We start from the raw sequence: 14438 nt of genomic DNA on the forward strand, positions 1-14438 counted from the left end.
GAGAGAGAGAGAGAGAGAGAGAGAGAGAGAGAGAGAGAGAGAGAGAGAGAGAGAGAGAGAGAGAGAGAGAGAGAGAGAGAGAGAGAGAGAGAGAGAGAGAGAGAGAACGCCCTCGGAGGATAGAGATAGAGATAGAGATAGAGATAGAGATAGAGATAGAGATAGAGATAGAGATAGAGATAGAGATAGAGATAGAGATATAGCAAGCTTTGCTCAAATCTCTGGAACATTTCTCTTTTAATTAATTTTTTAAATTATTTTTTTCTTTTTCTTTTTTTTTAGACAAGGTCTTTCTACAAAGCCCTGGCTGATCTCAAATTCAGAGAGCTCATCATGCCTCAGTTTCCACCAAGCCTGGCTAAAACAGTCTTCATACTTACATGTCCTGTCCTTCCTCAACTCAAAATTCCTATTTCCTTAGTAGCTGATCAGGAAAAAAAGAAAATTACAAAATCCTCTGAAATAAAGGTTAAACTAGATGGGACTGGAGAGACAGCTCAGAGATTAACTGCTCTTCCTGAGAACCCACATGGCAGCTCACATGACTGTCTATGTTCATTTCTATGTACTTTAAAGGTAAATAAACTTAACTGCAGTAATTTCACAGAGATGAGGGGTCCCTAGAAAACTCCACTGCATAGATCAGGCAAGTCCACTCAGACCATAATTTCCCAGGGACTGAGATGTGAACAGCAGTGCACACCTTCAATCTCAGCACTAGGGAGGCAAAAGCAGGTGAATCTCTGTGAGTTCAAGGCTGGCCTCGTCTACATAGTGAATCCCAGGACAGCCAGGGCTACATAAGAGAGATACTATCTCAGAAAACAAAACCAAAAAAACCTACCAGAAACCAATTCCCCCAAACCTGTCAGTTTTCATTGCCACCTACTTGCAGAAAATTTGGGGTTTGGGGTGATTTTCTTTATTTCACTAACAGTTTCACTCAGTAGCCCTGGCTGGCCTTAAACCCACAGAGATCCAGTGCTGGAATTACAGGCATGAACCACCATGCCCAGTTTACAGGGAACCTTCCTCAAGGAGTGGTGAGTGGTACCAAAGCTGCAGGGAGCAGAGGGGTACATGAGGAGCAGCAACAACAGAACGAGGTTTATACTTTCACTGTTGGTCAAGCTCCTTAGGTAAATCAGCAAGGACACACTGAGGATCCATATGACCTTGTCAGCTGATTTCTAAGAGAGGCCACAATGAGGCACAAGAACGGTTAGATTGTGTGCTTTCCAGTTCACAGGTTGGAGGGCAGGACTGGGCTGTCCATCACCTACTTTTCATCAGTTTCTCTCCATTATTTCTCCTTGGAAATCTTTAACCTTCTTCTATTCTATAAAGTTCCTGAAGGTTGATAGCGTATGTTTAAACAGAAACAGATTTCCTTACATGGCCAAACCATTCAGTCTCCTGAGGCTTTGCTTAGGACCACCCACACCTGTTACTAATTGCATCTTTAGCAAAGAACCTTGCAGGTTAGGTTAGAACCCTCTCCCAGGTATGAGATGAAGTGTGCCTGTATCCTTCACCTCCGTGTCCCACAGCCAGGCCTGTCTTCAGCAGGAGTCATTTTAAGATGATTTTCCCAGAATGCCCCTCTCTAGGGATGTCTCCTTTTAACACTTTTCTACCCACTGCCCCCACCCCTGCTCTTCACCTATGCATTCCTGCTCATCCTGCCGGTCCACACCATAGTCAGGGTTAAGTCCCATCGCCTCCCCCAGTGCCAAACACATTGTCATGGCCGATATACTGCTACAGTGGCCTTAAATTAAGTTCTTCACCATAAAAGAACCATTAAATATCTTTTTCTTTAGTAGCAATTAGATTCATGGAAAAGATTCAGAGAAATGTCATCCCTTCTAGTAACTTTGGAAAGAAATACCTTAGGCTGGATTTGCACACACATAGAAATCCCCCACGCAGAAAGCACGGTGACATTCATTCAATTCCAGGTGACTCTTTAATCTCAGCTCCAGCAAATGTTTTTCACTTGGGGTGCCAGTGTATACCCGGAATTCCAGTACTTGGGAAGCAGAGGCAAGAGGAATACTGCAAGCTTAAGCTCAGCTTGATCTACACATGAGTTCTTGGTCAGCCAAGTTTACACACACACACAGAGAGAGAGAGAGAGAGACAGAGAGAGAGAGAGACAGAGAGAGAGAGACAGAGAGAGAGAGAGAGGGAAACTCTACCTCAAGAAGCGAACATATTATCTAGCATCCATATATATCATTACTGTAACAGAAAGTAAACAGGCTGAAAGGAAAAAAGACCTTTTTACTTTACTGGGAAGCACATGAGATTTTGTTTGAGTGATTTGTTTAACATCCAATATAAATTTCTTGTAGTTAATGATAAGTCAAACTTCTCAAACATAATACATACAAAAAACAGCAACTAAAGCACCAGCAGGACTTCCCAAGACCATATCACTGCCTATGGTTTTCCTCAAGAAAGTCAAATAAATAAATAAATAAATAAATAAATAAATAAATAAATAATAAAATGCCCAAACATGTCCAGGTTAAAGGTAAAGCATTCTGAAAGACTCAAATGCCACTTAATCATATTTTTATGCAAGTTTGCCAGTACCAGTGAAAAATCTAGAATTTTCTTATAATGAATAAGACAGCTCAACAACAATAACAAAAAAATAAAACAGGAAAAATAGGTGTTTCTCCAAAACAGATACACACATGGCCAATAAGCATATGGAAGGCTTTTTAATCTCTGGTCTGAGATGCCAATTAAAACCAGGAAAAGATATCAAGTCATACCACTAGGATAGCTTTAAAAAAAAACAGTAAAAAATGACAAGTGTTGGCAGTTGGCAGTTTAAGAAAATGCAGCCCGTATAAAACTCATAAACTGTTTGGTGGGGTACAAACTGTAGCACCAACTTTGATTAAAGTCTGGAAGTTTCTCAAAAATGTTAAGTACCAAGCAATTCCACACCTAAGGTTCAGAGCATTTAAAACACACATCCACAGGTGTTCTAGCAGCATCAGATGTGATGGTTAAAAAATGAAATCCAATGTGATTTCCCTAACTGGTGAACAGGCGTGATAGTGACATGCCACATTATCCATCAGTCATTCAGCTCTAAGAAAGTACAGAACCCACGCACAATAATTACAACATGAATGAACTTTGAAAACATTAGGCTATGTGAAGGAAGCCAGACCAAAAAAAAAAAAAAAAAACCCACAGACACATACATTGGTCGGGTGTGTGAGATCACCATTTGGGAAGTTGAGACAAAAGGACAGCAAATTCAGATTAGCCTGAACTATACAGCAAGGCTGCTCCCCTAAAGAAAGAGCCAAAATCTTGCCTTTAAACGGAGGAGGTGGGGAACCACAAATACTGCATGATTTCATTAGTGTCTCCAAAGAGCAAATGTTTAGGAACAGAAAAATGAGTGCTTTCCAGTGGGTTTGGGCAGTCAGGGAATTGGTAGCAAGCAACTAAAAGGTTTCTTTTAGAGATTACAAAACAAACAAGCAAACAAAAAACCTAGATAGTGGTGTCAGTTAAAAAACTAAATGAATGCATGAAAAGGCACCTTTTGGAGGGATAGGTAGTTCATATGCTACATGACACATCGGTCAATCAAACGACCATTTATGAAAAGATGACATGGGGCACTATACCTAAGAACGTAATATATAAGTAACACACAAACATGCCAGCTCTCACCACAAATGAACACGGAGGCTTCTTAAAATTGAGGCCTACTGTGCATCCATAAAGCCAAGAACTGGGTGGCGACGCTGCTGAGCCCGGAGCAGGCTCCAGGGGTGAGCTGAAATGCTGAGTGGGTTTTTTTGTTTCCACTTTCTTGGCCCCTTTGTGTCTGTAAAAGAAACCTCTACCTACCTCATTGGAATGCTCACTCTATTTTGTGACTTGGGCTATGGCCCAATTTTACAATCAGAACATAAAGCTAATTAAAGCCCTTAAACTACATGGCCATAAGATTTTTTGGTTTTGGCATAAACGCCTTAGTGTGGCTTTGGTGGAGGGAGACCTGTGTGTGGGAAATCCACCCAGCATTTCAGTCAGTGTCACATGGAAGGAAATGGCAGCTGCTCCAGCTGGTCATTTCAATATTGAAAACGTCGAGGAGACGACCGGAAACATCATACAGGTGATAAGTGAGCCTTGCTTCTGTTTCATACAGTGGAATTAATATACTTGTTACCAAAAGGGAAATGTGATATTTTAAAATGTTGTTCTAATGTAAAATGTTATTTTAAAATTAGCAAACATTTTCACACAGGCAAGATGATAGAACATACTTGAGTTCCAAAGGCCATACTGTCTCTGTTTGCCTGTTTGACTTGCTGTTCAGTGCTCAATGTAGCTATTTACCTAGCAAGCAGGCTTTGTAAAGTTATGGCTACTAAAACTGGAGTTGTGTACAATTTCATATGTATTTTTTTAAAGGGAAGGGCTATTCATGAAACCTGAGGTTGTCAATCCTGTTACTATAAGCTGGGATTGTAGCCATGTCACTGTGGGCAGCTGTTTGCATTTCTTATCAAGTCTAAAATGTCCAGTGTGGTGCCTGACTGTAGTCCAGGAGTTCTCAGTCTGTGGGTTTTGACCTGCCAGGACCCAGAAAATAGATTCACATTGTGGTTGATAGCAGTAGCAAACTTATAGTTTCGAATAGCAGTGAGAATAATTTCATGCAGAGAGATAAGAGGTAGGTGTCTAGGTCATTCTTGGAAGAGGTTTTAATTTTTAATAACTCACTGATAAGGTGTTTGAGCAAGAGGACGTTTGGTTGTGGCATATTCAATGGAATACTATACAAAGAAAAAGGAGAATTTTACTGTTGATTCTCTAACAAGTAATGTTACTTATAAAACTCTAAATACAAAGAAAAATGGGAATAAATCAGCTAATTGTATAATCAGGATTCAAAAGAAGTAAGGATATACAGCTAAAGTATTGCCTAGAATATTGTCTGCAAATCACTTCTCCCTATAGATTTATGGGAGATTTTAAAAATCATGTATGAATATCTGTGTACTACATGCTACCCACAGAACCATAGGAAGGTGTCAGGTTCCCTGGACATAGAATGAATGAAGATAGTTACAGTCCATGTGTGTTCTGTGTATGGAAATACAGCGTTGCTAAACAGTGAACCATCTTTCCAGCCACCCTGGGGACACATTTAATATCTAATGCAGTATGAATAGATATAACATGCTTGTGACACACTGGAACATAGGGAGTATAAAGTACACTAGTGGCCCTACACAATACAGTTATAAAAATCTTCTGCTATAGGTAAGGCAGAGATGATGACGTCCTGGGTAGAAATGGGAACTCAAAGTTTCTTTTATCTAAGAAATCATTCCATGGAGTATCATCGTCCAGGAAAATGATTAAAAAAAAAAGTCAAAGCTATACCTGACCCAGACCTCTCTAGGTAGTTATAGTTAAGAAAGACAAACTCAATAACAGCTTCATGTTCTAATCAATGACATGTATTTAACAGGTATAATATTCACAATACTATGGTAATAATAATAGGATGTAAATAATCCACAAACATTATACACACTTACTTACTTAATTTATCCCATATAGGAACTCAAACCAATACTCTAGGCTGACCTGCACACAACTGTGTAGCATAGGCTGTCTTCCAAACCATGAGAGTTATGATGTAGAAGACTCCCAAATGGTGGGATGACAGACATGGTGCAACACTCTTGCTTGAGAAATGCGCCTGTGTACACAGCGAGTATACATGTCTAAGCAAAGGGAACGTCTTGGAATAGGACATCATTCCAGTTTATACTGCTGTAAATACAAGCCTGTGTACCTTCAGAATGCACTGCTTCTGTCTTGGTGCAGTTTCCCTAGATCTTACTCTATTATTACCTTTGTATGGCAGAAATTTTTCCCAGCACAGAGTCCTCATCTGGGACACTAAGCCAATGTTCATATAGATCTGGAGAAAGCATCCTTCCTTGTATATTTCTAATGAAATCCTTTTTAAATGAAAACAAAAAACAAAAATAGCAATGGTCAATGTACATTGTAGAAAGTATTTGAGAAACATTTTTATATAAAAATAGCATTTTAGACCAGTGATTCTCGACTTATATGTCTCAATCCATTTGGGGTCACATGTCCTATATCCAGCATATCAGATATATCATACATTATGCATTATAATTTATAACAGTAGCAAAATTTCAGTTATGAAATAACAGCAAAATGACAGCATGGTTAGGGATGACCACAGCATGATGAACTACATTAGTGTCTCAGGATTAGGAAGGCTGAGAAGAACTGGTTGAGACCCTACTTTCTTAAGAGATTCCCAACCTTTTGCCAACCAGAATATTGGCTCAAAAGTGGAACATACAGGCAGGAGTTTATGTGTGCTTACCTAAGACTAGAATCAAAGAAGCAGAGTTCTGGGTCCAGTATCAGTGAAGTAAACTTACTGTCTGTTCATATTGCCTTTCCTGGCTTCCAGTCCACACTACTACCTGCAATCAGAGATCTGCACTCTATTTCACAGCCTGAAGCTCTGCCTGTCTCAAAGCAGGCCAGCTCCTATGTGGACATCAAGATAGGACTTATCATAACTGCTCTCTGAGAGGCTTCACCCAGCAGCTGACTAAAACAGATAAAGAGACCAATAGCCAAACATTGGATGGAGCTCAAGGACTCTTATGGAAGTGTTGGGGAAAGGATTCAGGGTCCTGAAGGAGATAGGGACTCAACAGGAACACAAACAGAGTCAACTACCCTGGACCATTGGGAGCTATCAAGGACTGACCACCAATCAAAAAGCATACCGAAGCTCCATCATGACCTATGGCATGTATGTAGCAAATGTGCAGCTCAGTCTCCATGTGGGTTTACCAACACATGGACTGGGAGCTATCCTTAAAGCTGTTGGCTGTCTGTGGAAACCCTTCACAAGCTGGCCTCAGTAGAAGAAGATGTGCTAGCACTGAAGAGAGTTGATGTGCCAGTGGGCGAAGATAACACAGGGGACCCTAAAAGGCTCAGAGGAGAAGGGAAGAGACTCTGTGAAGGGTGATGAGGGAGGGGGCAGCATTCAAGATGTAAAAAGAATAAATAAATGAATGGGTAATACTAATAGTAATATCAAAAAAGAAATAACAAACAATAACATTTAAAAAAAAACAAGAAAACAACCAAGGAATAAGACCAAGTGCTCCTCCTGAAAATAACCAACCATCAAAACATGACAGGGCCACTAGAGCATGGGATGTCTGGCCTTGGGGTTGAAAGAAGATGGAAAGGCATCTTGAGCACACTGATTAATGGAGTCTCCATTGTCAGGTGGCTGTATTGGTAAACATGATCTGTTAATAAACCTCCATTTGCATTGAGATTCCAGTTATATTCATCACAGACAAGAATCTTGTCTTATTGAACAACAAAAGTCCTACATCAGACAAAGTATTCCCAAACAGAAAGCGTTCCTGTCAGGAGTATTGCACAGGCCATTAATTCTAGCCCTGGCAAGGTGGAAGAGGTGGCACACCTTGAGGTTGAAGCCAGACTTGAATACATATTGAGTTCTTAAGAGGCTGAGCAACACAAACAAAATATGAGATGTAACAGAAAGCAAAAGAAGACCTGAAGGTGGAAAATGAAGAAAAGGAGGAAAAAGAAGAAGGAACTGAAAAGGATGAGGAGGGGTGAAATAAAATATGGAGGAGGAGGGACAACAGCAAGAGGAAAGAAAGGAAGGAGGAGAAGGAAGGAAAAGGAAGAGGAAGAAAGCACCGTGCTAGAGAAATCCGTATACTCCATATTAATAGAATGGAAAACAAAACCACAGGAGCAGATCACTGACCTAGAGTGGATCACCTAAACATGAACACACACTGTAAGAGACATCCAATTCTACATAAAGGTGGTGATGGAAATCTGCAGGGAAAACCTCACATTGGTCAACAAATGGTGCTGGAAATATCCAATTTCCATATATGACAGATTGTAGTCCCTCTCGCCACACATTAAAATTATTCAAAATGAATCAAAGCCACAAAAGTAAGACCTAAAATGCTTCAGAAAAATCACAGCACACTTTAGCCCATAGCCAAGTAAGTCTAGAACTTTGAAAATGTTATGGGTAATGTGGGAAATGGGCTAGAAAAAACACAAGTGGGCTTCCCTGAAATTTAAAATCTTATGTCTAACAAAAGAAAAGTGACCAAACGAAATAGATACCCTGAAGAAATGCAATATATAAAAACAGAAAACTGGTTGTCAAGTCTAAATCTGGTTGATATTTCAAACTCACTGAAATATGTAAAACTGTTGGTCTCTGTACCAGGATGAATCTGCCAAGGGATCCCTAAAGGGTCTGGCTTCAAGGAAAGGTCCCAGGAGGCTCTGGCCTGGCCAGAAGAGACAAATTTTACAGTTCTTAAAGGGGAATCCAAGAAAGGTAGACTACTGGACCTCTTCTGCTTCCCTAGCAGCTCTGGAAGCAAGGAGCAAGATGTAAGGGGCAGCTAGAAACCAGAGCCAGAGCTGGTGCAGCTAAGGGAGTGGCAGGAAGTGGCTTAGATGAATAATCACCAATAGCTTCCACAGCGGCTAGCCAAGCAGCTGCAGGGAAACCTCCAACCAGACCTGCTGGGCAGGATCCAGATCTCACAAAGAAAACCTCCTGAGAGAAAATTCTCCCCAGGAGTGTTACAGGTCAATAAGATAGATGCTCTCTGATGATTCTTGGTGAAATAATGCAGGCACGTTTTTCCTTGTGGACATGGACCTTATAAACATTGTGGGGTAGGCTGGGATCCAGGGATAGATGCTTCTGTTTGCCTCAATCTGAGATGTTAGGGATGCTTTATTAGCATGGGGTAGGGGCTCAGGTATTGTGCCTAATGACATTGTCCTCCTAGTGGAATGTCATGGTCACTTATTCTCAGATAGTTAGACCTAGGCCTGAATTGTAACTAATGACTACTCTTCTCAATTATGAGAATACCAGAGGTTTTTTAAACCTACTTAACCTTGCCAGGACTTTTGTCTGGTGGCAGGCTCCACTGCTCCACATAAAACTACACAACCAAAACCAAGTCATCTAATCAACACTTGGGGTAGTGAACTGAATAGATGGCCCTCAAAAGAAGACACATACAGGTAGATACTTCAGCAAGTGTTCAGCATCCTCAACATCCTGGAAATGGAATTAAAGTTATTTAAGGTGAGCTGTCCCCTGTTCATCACAACTGGTAACAAGGAAACCAAGGACAACAAATGATGGGCAAGTCAGGGAAAATCTTGGATGCTTACACACTGATAGTGGGAAGTGAACCTGGGACAGCTGCCCTGTCTGCCAGCAAGAAAGTTCCTCAGAACAAGGGAAATAGGACTGCTGTCTGATCCATCAATATGATGCAGGGGTACTTAGACATCCATGCTCATATGTACTGTTCACTATGGCTCTGAAAAGGAACCAGCCAGGAGGTGTTCCAACACATGAGTGGGGATAAGAAATCAGGAACACTAACACATCATTGAGTGTAAAGGGAAATGGGATACTCAGGACATGTGTAGACCTGGAGATCAAGATGCTAAGTGAAATAAGCCAGCCTCAGGAAGACAAGTGTCAGGTTTTCTATAATATGCAGAAGCTACATGTGTGTTGTACATTCTATATGCCTTTCTATGAGTGAGTGAGTGAGTGAGTGAGTGAGTGAGTGAGTGAGTGAGTGAGTGAATGAGTGAGTGAGTGTATAAATGCCTGAAAGTGCCTGTGTTTATGTACTTCTGTGTTTTTCTGTGAAATTTAGAACAGGAAAAACAAGAATGGACGAATTTGGAGAGGGAAAGACAAGTATTGTGGGCAAGAAGAGGGAGGCATAGCATGTAGTGCATAGGACACATCAGAATGAGGAAATAGTTGGGCATGTAAGGAATTGCACATATCAGGGTAAAGAATGTCAACAGGCCAATGGGAAGAGGAGAGAAATACTGCATAAATCTATGCATAATTATATACAAACAAACTTGCATGCACAAACACAAACACAACCATAAGTAGTAATACATTTATTTCAATTGGTTTGCAAAAAGACGTAAAATAGGGCTTTCAAAAAAACATATCCAGGGCTAAAGGAGAGGAAGTATATAGAGAGGATGCATATCCAAGCTTAAGGACCCACAGTACATCCCCAGATCCCAAAGAAAAAGTTTATTCGGTACCAAAACACCTGTAAACTCTACAGCAAAGTATAAGGTAGAGACAGCAGAACTGCATAAATTATCCAAGGGCAGCTTGACTAATCTATAACTAAACAAAAAGCAACAGAGACTGTAAAACAACAAGGTAGGAGAGAACTTACTTTCAAATATTTTCCCTTACTATGTGACCCTTACCATGATTGCACAGCACACCTACCCACATACACATACTAAGAAATGCACATGTGCACACAACATGTACACACACATACACACACACACACACACAACCACAGATACCCAAGCAAAGGCAATTAAACATTAAATGTTAATATCAAATTTATACTGACCTGAAACTCAAGTGTTTGTGAAGGATTGGTGTGGTGGACAAGGAAAAGTTACCAATAAGGGGATTCGAGTTTCTTCAGGCACAGCTACAAGTTTTGAACTTCACCTGGAATCATATTTCCAATGCATGAAATAATGGTTCCAATGGCTGCTCAATTCCAAGCACATATTAAAAAATTCCCAAGTTGTCTGCTACAAATTCATGAGTTATATGGGATGAAAAGTTTAATGAATTCATTAATCAATTCTAAAAATGACAAAGTAGAACAATTCATTAAATGTGAGCAATCAAACAACAATCAAAAATAAGACCCAGGTCCTGTTGGTACAACTGGGAGCATCGACTCTGCAGTCTGCTCCACAGATGGGATCTGGGCCACTAAGCCTGATTTGGGGAGTTCTGACTAACGGGAGAGCTGCCAGTACATCTGTCTCTCTTCTCTGAATTCCAGGAAGCCAAATAATTCAGTTACTTAAGAAAACAGTGGCTTTGGTGGTAGTGGTGGTGGTGGTTTTGGTGGTGGTGGTGGTGATGGTGGTAGTGGTGGTGGAGGTGGTGGTGGTGGTGGTGGTGGTGGTGGTGGTGGTGGTGGTGGTGGTGGAGGTGGTGGTGCAGGCCTTATTTCCAACAGTCAGGAAGCAGAGGCAGGTGAAACTGTGAGTTTGAGAGCAACCTGGTCTACACTGTGAGTTCCAGGACACCCAGGACTACACAGAGAATCCCTGTCTCAAAACAAAATAACCAATTAGCCCTTTGAGTAGTTATAGAGAGGGTATAGGTCATGAAGGATGATATATCCAGAGGGTCATATGGCTCACTATGATATCCTGAGCTGGTGAGAAATAAAGAAGTAAAGACATATAGGCACATGGCTAGTGAGGCTGGGATCAGCTGGATTCTCTGAGTAAGCCTATGGCTACCAGGAATCTAGGAATATTTAATTGGTACATCACAGCAAGAGGGTTTAGCGAGACTGGGTGGGAGGTCTCTGTCCATGAGCAGTATCAGGCTGTAAGCATCCAAGTGGGGGAAACCACATTTGCTAGAACTTATACACACTGATCATTCATAAAAAATCATGATTGGAAGACAGAGCAAAGATTTTCCATTACTCTTTATTCTGGCACATAAGAATATATATATATCCTTGCCAATTTGGGATGAGACAACTGGTCTCTGAGTCCTAGTTGAGCCATGTCCATGTCAAAATAGACTATCTCAGGATGTCACCCATACAACTTTATCTTGGTCCCTACACAAAAGCAGGTTAGGGACCATTTCAATGACAAAAGTGAGTACCAGTCAGGGCCTCTCTCTGCCTAGGGCTTTTTATAGCAGGCAGACATAATCTTCTCTCAGATCTGTGCCAGACGAGTCCACTCTACCTAGTTAACACTGAATTCCAGCCTATAATCCTCCAGGCCCTCACTTCTGCTTCATACAGGTCTTGAAACAGCTACAAGGAACAGCTAGCTGCTTCTGACACTTAGACATTCTATCTGAGTCTCTGCTTCTGGTGACATTTCACCTGACCCTAGCACTGTCCTTTCTATTTGTATGGTGCTCATGAGTGCTAGTCAACTTGTCAACATAATAAGCAAAGGAAACCAGAATGGAGGGAAATGTGACTGAGAGGACGCCTGCATCAATAGCCTTCAGAAAAGTGTGTGGGGAGTTTCTTCATCAGTGACTAGTATGGGAGTATAGTGTCACACTGGGGATGTGCCACTACAGGGCAGCACTTTCTGAGCTGGAAAGTCAGGTCAGCAAGCCAGTCAGCAGCCCTCCTCTATAGGCTCTCTTTCACTTCCTGCCTCCAGGTTCATGCCCTCTTTGAGTTACTGCCTTGACTTCTCTTCAAAGATGGTCAATGATCCGGATACATGAGGCACATTAAACCTTCTGTGTCCCATGTTGCTTTTGGTCATAGTATCTGTCACATCGATGCAAAGTAACCTATGACAGACATATGTTGTGTACACTGGTCCTCATCAGGCAGCGGATGTTCCATGGAAGATCATGAAGAAGAAAGGGAGGCTGATAGACCCGCCCCCTTTGAGAAAGGGGATTGGTGGGCAGAACTTTGGGGGATGGGCAAGCCCTAACTGCCAGAAGCTGTAGTTTAACTTACATTAACTATCCCACTGCCTGAGAAGAGGTACTCAGATATGCTGTCTTTATCTCCACATGACATTTCTCATTTGGTGACAGGGTGATCCCAAGACAGGGTATCGTTGTGTAGCACTGTCTGTCCTGGAACTCCCTCAGTAGACCAGGCTGGCAAAAAACTCAAAGATCCACCTGCCTCTGCCTGCTGGAATTACAAGTGTGTACCTCCACCACAAGGCTTTCTCAAGGCATTTCTAACCATTCAACTATCATATGTGGAAAGCCCAGTGATCGTCCCCAGCTAGCAGGCACAGGGATAGCAGAAGATAAGAAGCAGGCTTAAGGGAAAAAATTTCAGATGGGCAGGACAAATACATTTCAGACATTCTCCACAGCAGGGCAATAATCATCCTAAAGCAATCTCTCCTAAGATGTTCAGAGCAACTGCCAGCTTCTTTTACCCCAGTACCTTAAGTAGACAGCATGGAGACATACAACACCCTGGATCTGGGGAAGTGGGTAGGGAATCAGTTAAGTTTGGATTCTTTCCAGAGTTAAGTCATATCTCCATAGTCTGTGCACAGGCCCCAGCCTGTTGGCCTCCACAGTTGAACAGTCAAGAGACAAAGTATTGAGGCTGCACTTGACCTGGCCCATGGTCCTGAAATGGATCAAAGTCACCAAGAATGTCCTTGAGAAAGAATATGAAGGTGGCCTGAGGAAGCAGATCTAGGAGTCTTCTTCTCCTTTCCAAAAGGCTGTCTAAGGTTGAAACAGGAGTCTGGAGACATTCCTGTCTCCTATTTTTAATAATGAAAACTAAGTATACCAAATACTGAAACTTCACTAAGAGTCTAGACAGAGGGTGGCTTCTGTGCCAGGAGTCACCACACCAGTCAAGGCATGCAGGAAAAACAACCACCAACCATTGACCTCATCCTCTAGAAAATACTGTTGTAAGGTCTAGTGAAAGAGAGCTGGCATGTGTGTACCATTCTGCCACCTGGAATGATAACTATGAATGAGATTTTCTAGTGTCCAAAATTTTGCTAGATGCACAGCTCCATGCTTCTGAAAATGTCATACCGCTGGACAAGGGAGGACAGACTTGGCTGAATGAGACAGCTCCCACATTCTGCTCTATGGGAAGCCATATCCAAGCACAGACCTAGGACAGTCACAATGACCACAATGAGGACTGTGGAATGATAGTCCTCAGTATAGCAGAGAGAAGATACAGGCAGGTACAAGGAACACCTCAACGATGTTTGTCCTGTGATTATGAAATTGATGCTGGCAGCTTGGTAGTCCATAATAAAACCTAAATTCTGTCCTGTTTGGCCTTCTCCAAGTATCCAGAACAGCTTTTCTCCCCATTCTATTCATGGATCATAAAAACGCAGCCTTCCTTGTGACAGAGGCTAACATCCAGGCCCTGAAGTGTGAAATCTCAGAAGTATACATGGGGAAGGTTATGCTGGAAGTGTCCTAAAATCTGTTGTGCCTATAGAAGGAGGGAGGCTTATCTCAAGGAGTGATAGGAAGGTGGGGTTTGCCTAAATGGCGTTTGCCTTCAAACAACAACCTTTGAGGATTTGTCACCTTGGTTGAAACATAGGTGCCCAATCATGAATTCCACTGTAGGTTTCTCCCTCAGGAGGACAATTAGTATCAGATCTCTAGCACATCAAATATTCCACACCAAAATTCCTTCTCTCTCTCTCTCTCTCTCTCTCTCTCTCTCTCTCTCTCTCTCTCT

Source organism: Grammomys surdaster, unplaced genomic scaffold (assembly GCF_004785775.1).
Source record: "Grammomys surdaster isolate TR1022 unplaced genomic scaffold, NIH_TR_1.0 275, whole genome shotgun sequence".
Lineage (NCBI taxonomy): Eukaryota > Metazoa > Chordata > Mammalia > Rodentia > Muridae > Grammomys > Grammomys surdaster.